At 39.9% G+C, this 14596-nt stretch overlaps 1 long non-coding RNA gene across 1 annotated transcript in view; it reads right to left on the reverse strand.

Annotated features, from left to right (window-relative positions):
- Positions 1–14287, reverse strand: part of LOC149915645 (uncharacterized) — a 29837-nt gene extending 15550 nt beyond the window's left edge. The window contains exons 1-2 of the long non-coding RNA XR_016471947.1: positions 14239–14287; positions 13954–14108 (exon numbers count right to left, since the gene is read on the reverse strand). This is a non-coding gene — a long non-coding RNA (uncharacterized LOC149915645). The remainder of the gene's footprint in view (positions 1–13953; positions 14109–14238) is intronic.
- Between the last annotated feature and the right edge of the window lie 309 nt (positions 14288–14596).

The raw sequence follows: 14596 nt of genomic DNA on the forward strand, positions 1-14596 counted from the left end.
TTCTCACTGCAGCCATAGTTCTGTGAATCCAAACGATTTTATGTCAAAGGCTTCTTCTGCCACAGAATACTAAGAATGCAATTTGAAAAAAAACAAACAACAAACACTATGATATAAGAAGTAAATAAACATAGGACTTCTGGATGGAGATTATAAATTGCCCTCCCAGTTGTTTGTCCAAGCTCAATGTCACTGCAAACCCTGGACACAGTCATGTTATTGAGATGTCTCTGCCAGCCAGTCAATGGATGGCAGTTCATTACAACAATATTAGCAGTTAATGAGGTTGTATATTTAGTCAGTGCCAGGTAATTAAATAGAATGTAAACAAGTGCTAGATATATCTAAAACTTAAAGCTCTGGTATTTTAATGTAGATCTCGAGTGAGAGAGAGAGAGCACAAAGCAGTGAGAAAGAGTCAATATCATTTAACCTTTTATCCTTCTGTCATTCCATTCTCAGCCACCTGTCTGCTGAAATCGACTGATTCTAGAGGAATATTTTTAAAATTGCTGCATGCACTGAAACTTCCCAGAACCTCAGAGAAGCAGTTGACCTGAAGTTTTACTCAATTAAAGCTGGTCCAAGCTTCAGGTCCACATTGACACACAAAGCAATACTAAATGATTGCAGTTTTAAAAATGAAGCTTTTCCCTGAGATTCCTTCACATACAAAATTCCCCACATGGAAGTCCAGAAGAGCAGGAGAGCCTCCCCAGAATCTTTGCTCTGTACAGTTTTGCAGAAAGCCTGCAGAGCAGTGAAGCTATTAATCTTGTGGAGTTTTCTGACAGACGCAGCCCAAAGGCATCCCTTTTCTTGGCACTTCCAGCTCAAAAGAGAGAGAGAGAGAAAATCTGCTCCCAGGGATGGTCTGGTTCCATATCCATGTCAGACTATCGCTGGGAATTCAAAATGATTGACATTCCCCTGCTTCAAACCACTGCATGTTCTCTACCTGTTCCTGAGTCAGTATCTAACAGATGCCAAATAATACTGTTTAATGGAGGAAAACAACGCAATGATCAAATGAATGTGCAACCAACTGCAGCCATGGAGAAACTTCAATCCCAGCAGTTCCTGATTGATTTCAGGGAGGTTTCATCCTGCAAAGAACCTTGCTTAAAAATCTTGCTTCTGGTATTTGGGAATAAAACCACTATCATTGTATTCTTGTTAAAATAGATGTATTAGTAACGATTAATCTTTAATAAAAAAAGCATAGGTTACATGTGCAGAAATGCACATACACCAGAATACAAATGCATATTGTAAAAGCATTGAAAAGCATGCCATTTTATTGATAAAAACCACTTAAAGTCTCTCTCTGTGCTTCTCCTGGGAGCTTTATACACAAATGACTCTGATAAAATATGAAAGCTTCCACTGATTTATTGTTAATAGCAAATAAATAAATTTAGGGAAAAAAATATACTTTCAGGCATTATTGTCGCTGAGGGACCAACAAGGTCTTCAGTTTCCATTTATCTGTAAAGAAATCTGCTGAGGATCTCTTTTGCATATTCATGGGCACGGTGGTTTTAGTAAGCACCGTCTCTAAGCAAAATTCTTCAGGCCTTTGCTTTACTGTCGAGTTGGCAGGAAGTTTCATCATTAGGATTTTTGGTGGAAGGTTAATGTGAAATGCATTCTTTCCATAATGAAGCAAAAAGGATGCTTATGCAAATGGCTAAAAAGTAAGAATACCAACAGTCTCAGGCTGATTGGTTTAGAGATTCTCTATGAGATTCTCATTCCATACCTTATGAGTCAATACACAGAAGATGGTTTTGTCTTTCTTCAGCATTACTTTGCTACCTTTCCTCAAAACTGTTGCTACCTCTTTGAAATTTAAAAGCATTCGTAAAATTATGATGAAGATCCATTTAAAGAAACCTCCCTGCTCTCCAGGGAATTTCTGGATGAGATTTCCTGAGAAACCATCCTTAGAAAAATCAAGAAAACAAGCAGGGAAGGCAGGAAACCAGCAGGGCTGAGCAAGGATCTGCTGGCCAGATGGGGAAAGGAACGCAGAGAAGCAGGGATGGGTGGGCTGGGAAGAATACAGGGACATCACCTGGAACATGCAGAGATGGGATTAGGAAAGCCAAAGTGCAGATGGATCTAAAGTTGGTGAGGGGTGTGAAAAATAACAAGGGATTCTACCTGTAGGTACATTGGTCAGAAGAGGCAGGCAAAGGAGAGTGTACCCCCTGATAAATGATCCAGAAAAACCCCAGTCAAGGATTTACGTTTTCCAGAATCCCTTACAGGGGTAAAGCTGTACTTACAATATAAAACCCTTGGGAAGAAACTGAGATGTGTTTGAAGCACTCTTAGTGCAGCAGGGTGGTCGATGGCCATGGTGGCTGGGTACCACTTCAGATAAATAGCAAGTGGGACAATAAACTTAACAGCTCTTTTGAAAAACACAGTGCGGCTCAGTTGTGATTTCTGTTTTGAAAAACATTTTCCCTCACAAGCATCATATTTTTTTTTTGCCTTCCTTGGACTTAGTTCAGCAGGGAATTCTCACTCCATGCTGTTGAAATAAAAGGCCTTAATGCATACCTTTAAGCCAGGTCGTTAATCTTCCATCATTCACCTCCTGTATTATGCCTTAGCTTACAGTTAATGGAATATTTAACTGCCTTAAGAGGAACCATAAATTGAAGTCTATGCTTTCCTTCAAGTCTTTATCCATAACTTCGCCTAAATGAAAGAAAAACTGTTGACTGGGAAGCATTATGATGTGGTTTTTTAATAGCTTTTTTTTTTTTTTTTTTTGTGAGTATACGGTGAAATTCCATTTCATAATGTGTTAACAAACAAACAAAAAAAAAGTGTTTGTGCATCCCTCAGCTTCAAACACAGCAGAGTGCAATGCACAGAGGAGTATTTCCCTGTTTACCCAGAGAGACTGGGGAAAAGCATATGTGTGCTTTTTAATGCTAGATGTGGGGCTCTGAAAACAAAAGCTTTTCTCCCTTGATCCTAAATAATACGTTGCTGAAAGGAAAGCACATCTCTGAGGACGGCTGTCCTCAAAACTATCACTAAAAATAATGACATCAGAAATTCCCTTCCCACTGCTCACATTCAAATTCTGTTCCTAACACAGAACGTAGATAATAGGAAACCATTCCCAACCAACATCTCACCCTAAGTCTTGAAGTGCACGTATTCCAGAGATAACAACACAAGAGGTGAAAAAGCCTGCAGTGATTTCCTACAGAATCCTCAGAGCTGAGTGCTGTTGCTGTAAGCACAGTGCCTGCTCTGCTCCTGCAGGGATGCCCCTGGGGTTCCTGCTATCATGAGGGGTGCAGCACATGTGCACGGATGGCACCACCAAAGAGCTGTTTGGTGGAGATGTGAGATGAGGATGTAACACAGGGAAGCGTGGCACTGTGTCGCACCTGGATGCCACAAAGGCAGTCTGGTGAGATTGGCTGTGCTGCTAGGCAAGCTTTACATGCAAATCAATTACTGCTACTTACACTCTCAAAAGGAAACCTGGGGAAGTCAGGAGTGGGCCCAATGCACCTGAACCACATGGCCTTTAAAGAAGTCGTCCAGGAAACCGTGTAGTTGTATCAAGCATTAAGAGGATAAAAACAAGCCAGGAATCTCAAGTGCCTCTCCATCCTCTGCTTATCCATCCCATAGGATAGCTCCCCGCTCAGTTAATTCATTCTCAGATAAGTCTTTCAGAATTGCATTAGCATCAAGTGGATGTAAGTTGCTGGCTGCAAGTAATGGCAAGCAGCATTGCTGGGGGAATCTTTGATTGTATTTATTTTTACAGGACAGTGTGAAATAGAAGCCTCCCACACATTCCTTTCTTTCTTTCTTTTCTTCTGTCTCTCCTTCTTTCTTCTGTTCTTTCTTTCCCACATACAACATGTTTCCATCCATGGAAACAGCTCATCTTTTAAGTCTGATCCTTCTGTTCTCAGAGAGTCTCTTTGAGGACCGATTGGAGGAAGTATATCAGAGTTATATGGCACTTGGTGCTGTAGCATGTGTGGGAGCACACAGCCAGCACTGTGCAGGGCATTGGGGGTGCCTTGTGCTCAGCTCTCTTCCTTCAAGAACTCTTTCTTGCTTCAGAGAATCAGAGTTTGTCCCTTAATAGCGTCTGCTCCAGTCTTCGCTGTTGTATAATAGAATTTAAGGCAAGTTATGAGTAAGCCCAATTAGGAAAGTAATATAATTTTATTAAATCACATTAGATATTAAGGAAGCATAATTTAGACATACTCAGCAATTTCCTTGAGAAAAATACTGTAACCCTAACTGGAGAGAAAATGAATCAGCATAACATAAATTATTTAACATCCAGATCACAGTAAGACAGTGAAAGTTATTTGGGCATCAGGCTATAGCAAGGCAGCTTTAAAATGGTTTACATTAATCTTGGAGAATCAGTAACTCTATCTGAATTGATATTTTTTCATCACAACTTCTGCTCAAATAAGTAAAAAAAAAAAAAAAGAGAGAGAGAAAAAGCAAAACCAATAAAGAATCAAAACTCAGATCTTTCTAAGTGTATTACAGGGTTTTGGAATAAAAATATTCTCTTTTTTCACTCATTGTTTTGGTTTAAAAGCTTATCTAGAGTTCTCTAGTTTTTGTATACTGGGTTTAATGAGGCAGAGAAGGAAGTAGAGGAAGATGGTTTGAGATGTGGGATGGGTAAGCATGGAAAATACTGACAGTGGCTCGGTATACACAGCACTTAAGGCTCTGATGGATTAATATACATTGGCATTCCAGCACGTAGATGGCACTTTTCAGAAGCAGAAGGCACAGTCTGCAGAGCTGCATTTCCATGCTGAACACTGAGAGCAGCCATGCAAGCCCTGATAGCATTTCAGTAGGCACGGCCCGTTGCGATGCGCAGTAATCAGTGTTTACTTCACGGATAAAAAGAGCACTAAAGTCAATGACAACAGAAATACAATTTTTCCTGTTGATTTCCTTCCTTTTGTGCTATTTAAGTGGTTTCTTTTCATTTCAGCCCTGAGAGACCCCAGCTACAGTTCACTTCCATAATGACACAGCTAGGGAAGAGCAACTCATTTCAGCCAGATCCTGCATCTGCTGGCAGCCCCTGCTTGATGGATACGCTCCCATTACACTGGTACTTATTGCTCAGAAAGAAATGCCTATAGGAGGGTTTGCATCCCAAGCGGCTGATTCTGGTCTCCTATTATTGTTGCTTAGTGATCATAAAGGTAATATGTCTGTTATATCTAAGCATACTGCAAGAGCATTTTGTCTTCTTGAAATCCCAGCCATCTCTCCTGCTTGCTGGATATGTGCTACGGGACAACCCAGTACTGAATTTGGGAGTAAACATCAGATTCCTGTCAGCAAAGCCAGAACAGAATGCACATCTCTGCATTTCAGCCGCTCTGAGATTTTTTTCTATAGACCTAATTATTTTAAAATAATAAAAGCATTTTTAAAATATCACATCGAATTGTTCCAAGCTGCAATTTGATGAGTTCCTGCACCAACAGTAACGGACTACAATCCCAAATATAAGCTGTGGCTGAGAGAGGAAAAGGGAAAGTCCAGAGACTTTTGCTTGAAGGGCTGAAGCAGTTTTATTTCTCCTGAACAGACTATAGAGCAATTTCACTGTCTCGGGTTTATATGGTGTATAGAAAATTCAGTTTCAAGTGACTGGGTTTAGATTTCCAAGTAGCTGTTAAAATAGAGCCCAAATATAATGGAACATTGCTGTCATCTGAGGGCTCTTTGGTGTTCTTCATGAAAGGGAGCTCAGTTCAAAAAGAAATGAGTACCTACAACTTAAAATATCTTGGCACATTTGACAACCTCATTGAAAACCTCAGCAGAGGGACTGATTCTTGATTCTGCAGGTGACAACTGAGGCAGAAAATGCGGGGTTGAGAGGATGTTTCTTCTACTGATGTTCACAACTTTATTTGAAGAAGTCTTCGCCCAACAGTTTTGCTCATACCTCATACCAGCAAAACACCTGGGCATGTGCTGGGCTTTAATGACACGAATCTTCCCAGCGAAATCTATGACAGTTACTCTGCCCTAAAAATCTTTGAAAACTCAGGGCTCGGATTCATGCAGAACATGGCACAAGGAAGAAACTAAAAACATGATGGTTCTTCATTTGTTTCTGTACCAGCAGCATTTTCTACTGTTTTATACAAGTGCTCATTATCACAGCCTCATCCACTTTGTCTGCACAGAGATAAACACGGCAAATATTTGCATACATAACAAAGAAGGTCAATAAAGCACTGCCCTCTATGTTCTTCATAGAGAAACGTGGGATGTTGCTGATACCGTTGCCCCTGTTTGGTTGATGCGTGCAAAGATTTGGCCACATGTGTCAGAAACAGCATGTGGATATGAGGAATTAATCAAGAGCAAGCAGCTGGATGGCATCATGCATGCAGTCATAGAATCATAGAATTACAAGGTTGGAAAGGTTGGTCTCGTTAGAAGTATCCATCAGCGTATAAAAAATCTTTTTATTTTATTTTTTATTTTTATTTTTTAAATCAATCATTTCCTCTTCTTTTTTCTCCCTCTCATCATTATGGTTTGTGATGCACTTCCAAAAAACTAGAATTCTCTGGCTGGGAAAGCACAAAATCAAATTTCAAAGTAAATACCCGATTCTCACCTTCGTCTGTATTTTATTTTGCCGTTTTCATTTTTAGCTGCTTTTCCTCTCTCTCCTCTCCCTTGAGAAATTTTGCTTGGAAACAGACCTGAAACTTCACAGCTTTTATTCTCTTTTCCCCGGCTGTCCTAATCCTCACAATACATAACTTTGAATTCTTTGTGGTTATTGAACCATTTCTCTATTCATCCCGGTGGCTGAGAAACAGACTGCAACACTGACAATGAGCCCAGTAGGGTGGAGAAGCAATATGGCCAAACACCCCCAAACAAACCTCCACATGAGTACCAAATAAGTATTTTTTGAGGTAGCATGCATTGGTGTGAATGGAAAGCTAAGTAGAACAAGCTTAGCTTATTTTGTTCTCTTACAAGAACCAGCCCGTGTTATACACTATTCAAAGGATCCATTCTCTTACTACCTGTACATATCACTTTTGGTTGACCCCTACCTATTCAGAGCAGGAAGAACCAAGGGATAAATTACAGACTTCTTCAGAGAAATACGAGCATATAAGATTACTGCCTATTTTAAATTTACATATAAAATTATTGAAAGGAAATTACCTTTCAATCTTAAAAGAGATGCGTGTCCTTTATACCTCTTTCTTGATCAGATATGATTTGAATCGTCATGTCTGTGATTCATAGTATGCACCCATCTACATCTCTTAGGAATATCTCCAGAGAGAACTAATTATGCTTGCTGAGAAGACAGAGAGAAAACTGTTGCTAACAAATCCAAAATCCCACTTCTTAGTTTCTTTCCCCTCCTGCACTGTTGTGATCATTGTTCCAAACCACCGCATTTTAACTCCTTTATTTCCATTCCCACCTCTCCACTATTTTTCTAAAAGGATGATAATAATAACGGAGGAAGTTCAGGCAATTTCTTTCTTTTTGGCTAAACAGAGTAAAATAAAGATGACAGCTCTACATTTGTCTGCTAAAGAAATCTTTGCATTCATTTCTGAACTTCCCCATGGAATCAAGTTGAGGAAAGTGTCACAGAGAGATGATGGAGACATAATTAGAGAATGTGCTACACTGTCACCTGTGGGAAAGCAGGATTTGGATTTTCATTAGATTTTTATAGGATGAAAGCTTTATCAGTGTTTAAAAGAAAATCATTGTCATCATAACAGAATCTTATCATAATTTTTACATCTAGAGAGTGCTGAGAAATAATATATTTGTGGAAAATGGAATACAGTATATGACACAGGGTGAAATCCACGTTGCTTGGACCACTGTGTTTTCAGCTTCATGAAGGCTGTATTTGTTACCTTTAGCAATGGCAGCTGATTTCATAGTGGCACTGTCAGACAAAAATCCCATGCTACGGAGACAGCAGACTTCAAATGAACCAGGAGAAATCCAGCACAGAAATCAGGATATCCTTGGCACTCCTAAGAGTCCAGAGGCCAAAATGGTACATTTTTCAGACACATCCTGACAGCAGGGGTTCCTCATACATGCAAAAATTCCTTATATGCATCCCGACTGCTGAGATTTTTGGGTGGGATTTAGCAGTACTGCACAACAACCTTCAAAAACGCATCCACATTCCTCCTTTCCTAATCAATAGCTAAAGCAATCAGCAGTAAAAGTCAAATAGGAAATTATGAGAACAAAGAAGATAAAATTGCCCCAGAATGCCCCTCTCAAAAGGCTCTAAGAGGATGATTTCATTACGAGTTATTTCCCCAGGTCTCAGCATTTCTCAATAGCGGATGATTGATGTGGCAAATTTTATTTTCACATTTAACAGATTTTAATCTGTAAAACATTTTTGTATCAAAATGAATTTGGAGATGCTTTTTATGAGGTTTACTTCCCAATAAACTACAGAATTCTCCCAAGCTGGTGTGACCTGTCGTTTCAAGTTTAGCAGCAGATTCTCAGTATTAGAAAAGCTGTACCCTTGTGACAGCCCTACAGTGCAGTAATACGACTTTGTCCATAACCTTGAAGAAGCCAAGGTGACTACTGCCACATTTTCTTGCCTGCATTAAGTCTATAGATCCGCAAGTGAGAATAATTAATCACGAAGTTTGGGTTTGGGGCCAAATGCACCACAGAAATAAGTCAATATAACTCCTTTGGCATACACAGCTCTCTACTGCTTCTCGCCTGCCAAAGTTCTTGCCCTTAATAGATAAAAACTTGTGAAGAAATAAGGCAATCACGAAGGCAATGCATAGATTTATTACAACAGCACTAAAAAAAAAAAAGAAAAAAAAAGTTTTAGCTCCTGACAAAAACGTAAAATAAATCTCAACTGTGCTGAAACCACCATTCAGCAAAATTTCCAATGTCCTACACAAAACCAAAGGTGAGAAGTATTTGGCTCAGCCCCGAGAATTTTTTGTCCTTTTGATCTGAAGATTCCCAGAGTGGAATTTAATGTTTTACCCTAAAAGCAGATCTTTCCACTTAAAGAAATAAATAATATATAAATAATATATAAATAATAAATAAAATCAACTCAACAACAAACTTCACTTGGAAACTGAGTTGTCCACTAAAAAAAAATGTGGTCAACAGCAAAAACAGAAATCCTGACCACAAGCACTTCCCAGAAAGTGATGGAACTGAAGAAAGAGCAAGATGCTCAGAGAGACTTTGTGTGACTGTGAGCTCTTCCATCCCTATCTATGTACAGAACTACCCCAAAAGGGACAAGCCTGCAGCTCCCTCTGGTTTTGGGAAAGCATCTGCAACCTGGGCTTGCTACTAACAGTGCAGGCTGCTCGTCTGCCTGCACCTCTCTGCAGCCCCCTCCCTGCCCACAGCCTCTCAGAAAACCCTGGCACCAAAACTGTAAGGGTCACAGCTTGCACTGCATCCAGCATTTCTACCTGAAAGGAAATCTTGTAGATGTAATTTAACATCTGTCCAGATGAATGTAAAATAATTCTATGGCTTTAAGAGGAGTCAGGAACTTCACCTGCTGTGCATTTACTCCTTTTGGTACTCTCCTTTTTTCCCCAGCATTTAAGCTGCATTTGCACAATATGGGATTTTTTTCTTTCCTGAAATCACTGTAAATGGATTTTGAATGTAATGTAATTTGAATGTTTTCTGTAAGTGATCAGACTCTGGAGTAGCCTAATTCACTCTGGGAATCCATTCCATCACAAAACCTTCATTACTGAAAATATCTTCAATATTGCTACTGTTTCTCCATAGATTTTATGGATAATGGAACCCTTGAAATCTTGTGGCTAGGATCTGAGATGAACTTCTCCCTCTCCCTTGGTTAACAGCAGCTACAAATTGTACAATTCACGTCTCTGAAGTGAATAAACATGATTGTGTTGAACAAGAAATTGATGTTAGGAATCAATACGTTATATCCAGGAGTGTCTGTGGAGAGTACTTCTATTCCCTCAGAAATGATACCACATGGCTGCATTTTCTTGTTATTTTCCTGCCCCATTCTCTGATTTACTGGTAGTTGTTCCCCCCCCTCAAACTTTGCTCCTCCCCACCCCAGCTCCCCCTTCTCTAGGTTTTGCAAGACTTTCAAACAATATCATTTTAAATAATTCACTAAATAATATCTAATATTTTAAAACTTTTATAGCACTCCAGGTTTGCAAGCTGAAGGATATTTTTCCTAAAGCCTCTGAGGCAGCCACAAATCAAAGGATTCTTTAGGCAACAGATATAATCACAGACTGAGAGCGTGTTTGAAAACAGTGCTATTTTTTCTGCAATTATAGCTGCAAAATAACTGGAGGTTTTAAACCAAACAGACAGCTTCACCAATGCAATAAAAAAAATTAATTTCCCAGGCAGGCATAGCAGTGCAGGAGGGTTCCCCAAAGCCCTCCTTCACCAAAGGGACTGAGGCAAACATTTGTTTCTAATCAGTCATGGAAGGGCTGGACAGGCTCAACTTACTGCAGCTCAGCATGCATTACCTGGCTGCAGCTTGTTTTGGGGCAACCATTGCATTCCTCCACTCAACTGCTCAGTAGAGAGGAGAGCTTGCCTTTTTTTCCCCCCTTTCAAAAGCTTTCTTTCAGAGGTTAATCACACCAAAAAGCTTCAGAAATTTAAATGGAAATGAAAAATACCGTAGGACTTAATGTGGTTTGCTGCTCCCTCTTATCTCATGCAGTATCAGGAGGAGTGTGATTGCACTGTGTGCTCCAGCCAAGATGCTGCTGGTAGATGATGGCATCCAGAGTGAGGCTGTGGGGCTGCTGCTGCTTCTGGGCAGAGGCAGAACGAGTCTTGTGTCTTTTTATTATTTTACTGTGCTTTATAACAGGAAAAGAAATAAGATTTCTATAAAACAAACCCAGTAAATACAGCAGTTTTATGCAGAATACTCCGTGGACCTCTTTGTTATTGCTCTTTTCCTTGGAGATCTGCAATTCCTGTCCTAAAAAATCCTAGTTTTCTCTTGGTCATGAGAAACCTCAGCCTGGCCATGGGGAACTGCCTATCTAACTGCGGTGAGGACAGAATTTGGTCAATGGAGATTTGTCATTTGGATACACTGAATTTGCTTCTTGTTTCTGTAACACAGCTAGCTCCCTTACAGCAGTACAGAAGTGCATGGGTATTCTGTAGGCACAAAAGTTGTATTTCCTACAATTCTCTCACTTTATTTGACAACTGCTAAGCTTTCAGTGAAGTGCAATTGCATCCCACTGCCTCTTCCTTACTCTGCCCTCCCATCTGATAGCAATATGCTGCAAGTGACTCACACTAAAACTGCCAGAACAGAATGGAGAAATTGACATCTGCCAAATCAGCTGTTTCCCAGCCTCTGAAGGGCTGGGTTAATAAAACTTTGTGACGGTTATCTAAATTGAGATTAGTGCAGAATACATTGTTGAGTGCAGACTGCCCTTCCCTCCTCCTCAAAGTTGCTGGAATATGTACGAAATGTTCGAAGTAATTGCTTGATTGTCATGCTACTACAAAAGAAGAGGGGTTACGTTTCTCTCTTTCTCCCTCTTTTTACGTGCACTTACATGAATCTCAAGACCTTTTCTGAAAGCGTTTCCAGTTTCCTGTCATCTTTAATTTACTGGTATTCAAAAACAGAAGAAAGAAAGGGAGAAAGAGAAAGATATGTTTAAGCTTAAAAAAAAAAAAAAAAGCAAAAAATAAAGTCCAATTTAGCTCAAAAACACCGTACCAATTGGTGTCAGATAAAAGGCTGGATTTTTGCTTACTTTGTTAGTCGTAAATAGAATGCAGAGAGGAGAATACCTTTTTTAATTATTTCATTTCATCACAAGTACGATTGCACCGATGCAGATCACAGAAATACATTCACTGAGGCCAATTAAAACCTTTTTACTCTCTGCAATAAAATCACCAGAGCAAATGGTTTGCTGGAGTTCTCTGCCAGCTGCCCACCCTCCCTTGAATGCAGAGACCTGAGTGAGTGCCAGCCACTCACCTGCAGGCACAGTTACAGGTAGCAAGGACAGCTGGACAAAGGGCATGCTAACTAAAATAAGTCAGTAATAAACATATATGAAACAAACAAGAGGCTCATCAACTATAAGCATTGCCTTTACCTCCCTACTACAAGAACAGTTGCAATTACTGAAGATGAAGACATGCCTTGAACCAAAGGGCACACCTGGATCTTTACTGTACCAATAAAGAGCTCCATTCAATAACTTAGATATTATTTTAATATCTGAATTTTGAGCATACTCCACAGGACAGACCAAGGTGTCACCACCATGAAGTCTCAGCATTTCATGGCTCCCAGGAAAGCTTTTTTTCTTAATTATGTTATAGTAGATCAAGCACCGCCTTAACAGCAGTATTACACTTGTACATACACAATATCTATAAAAGCTTTTTCTAATTGGTGTTCTGCTCAATTCAAAGAGTGGTCTCTTGCTTTGTTTTCTTCAGTCAGGTTTTCTGCTGGGACTTCTTTGAGATCTGAATCAAAGCTACAGTTTAATTTTATTTCCCATTGGGCAGTATAACGTATCACAAGTAGACTTGCTGCAGGGAAATATTTCCTCACCTTAAGTGTGCATTTATTGCTCTCGCTCTATCACTCTAGACTAAAACATAGAGCTTGCCTCCCAGGCTAAAATTAGCTTTTCATTTTAAAAGACTGGCATTCAGGTCTGAAAAATAACAAGCTATTTTCTTCCATATTTACAGTGTCCATTCAGAAAGGCTTTACGTTGTGGCCAATTAGCAGTTAGTTGTGATCTGTAATTCAAACATTTGTCTGTTATTTGGACACAGAAACCAGCTTGCATGCTCCCCTCCTTACAAGGCTCTGTGACTCACATTGAGCAATGAGTCACAGAACAGACAGAGATGATGCAGCAACAAGAACTGCCAGAACTTGACATGAGCTCATCTTGGGAAGGGAAGGAAAGAAAGGACAGCGTATAATTTGGTTAGAAGCACACATCTTTAAAAAAAGTGAGCTGACACTTGCTTTGAGTTTGCGTTCTGGAGCTGTGGATGTCCCCACTACAGCATCCAAGCTCAAAACAACATGCACACTTGCTCTCTACTTACAATCCTGTATTATTGTCATTGCTACAGACAACACTTTGTGCTGAAAGGCAAAGAGAATAACAACTTGGGTTTAATGGCTCTTCCAGCAGCCTGTAATTACAAAGACAGTTCTAACAAAAGAAGCTGGTAACGGCATTGAATTCTCAGGGTAAACGATCTCCCAAATGAAAGAACACATGAGTACAAGAGATTGAAGTACACCCAAAGCTGCTCTGCTCATCTTCTGCCTTCTCTTCTCCTCTCTTCCCTCATTCATTATTTTCAGAGTTGTTTCACGTGGAAAGAGGACTCCCAGAAGTGTGCGCTCAGTCCCAGGCACCCAGTATTTTCAAGCAAGAAATGCTGCTAATCTGCATCATAGTCAGCACTAAAACTTTTTGAGGGTATTTTAATAAAGGCCTGTTCCAAATAACTCATAACAGAGTCGTAGGGTGTTGTAACAGTTACAAAATTGACACTGTCTACTAAAGTAGATGCCTAAAGACCATCATTTTAATTTCACCTTTTAAGAGTCATCACTAGGAATCATACTCCTATTTTATTAGCGTTGCACCAGTGACATCTATGAAATTATAGTGTTTCTTGTCTATAGCAGACCTATTCTGCCTTGCAATATATCAGTACTTCAGTGGGCTTTCTTGCCCTCCACTCCCACTTTTAGTGGAGCTACGTGTGGAAATATGAACCTGAAATACAGTAGTACAATTTGGCTAGTAACTTAATAAGAATACCATAGAAGCCACCTACCAGAAGAACTAGGTCCTGCCAGGCTGGAGGCACTTGTGGATCACAGATTGGAGCTTCCTTGCAGGCTCAGTATCAGTGCTTCTGGAGGACCACCCAAGCATAGGGGCCCATGGCTGCCATAGGAACAAGGAGACCAACTCACTCCCCCTTGGATGCTGAAAAGAAGGACAGGAAACACAACTGAGTTCCAAAGAGGAGTATTGCTTAAACAAATACCCTAAAAAATTATGTAAAACAATAACTATTTCCAATAAACAGGGAAAATCACTCAAATATTGGGATTACCAAACAAGTTACAGGTGGGAATTTGCATCCCTACAGATTCAGGCTGCACAACTGATTGAGCATGCAGAAGGAACTTCCCCCAGGAGTTTCCTCTGATGTTTAGTAAGTTGTTAATTGATCCTGCACCTGGGAGCAATTAATGAATTGATCCCTCAGCTGGGCAATGATGAGACTCTTTCCTTATTAGACCTGCCTATGAATGTGATTTTATATAAAACAATTCTAAATAATTATAAGGCTATGAATCTTAAGCTGGCTTTCAAAATGAGGGCTGTCACTCTTTACACTGATTAGGATGAGTTAAGAAACTTCTGAACAAACAAGGGGTCAGCAAAGTAACTCAAACACCACGACCAGG

Source organism: Phasianus colchicus, chromosome 17 (assembly GCF_987193195.1).
Source record: "Phasianus colchicus chromosome 17, bPhaCol1.hap1.1, whole genome shotgun sequence".
In the NCBI taxonomy this organism is placed as follows: domain Eukaryota; kingdom Metazoa; phylum Chordata; class Aves; order Galliformes; family Phasianidae; genus Phasianus; species Phasianus colchicus.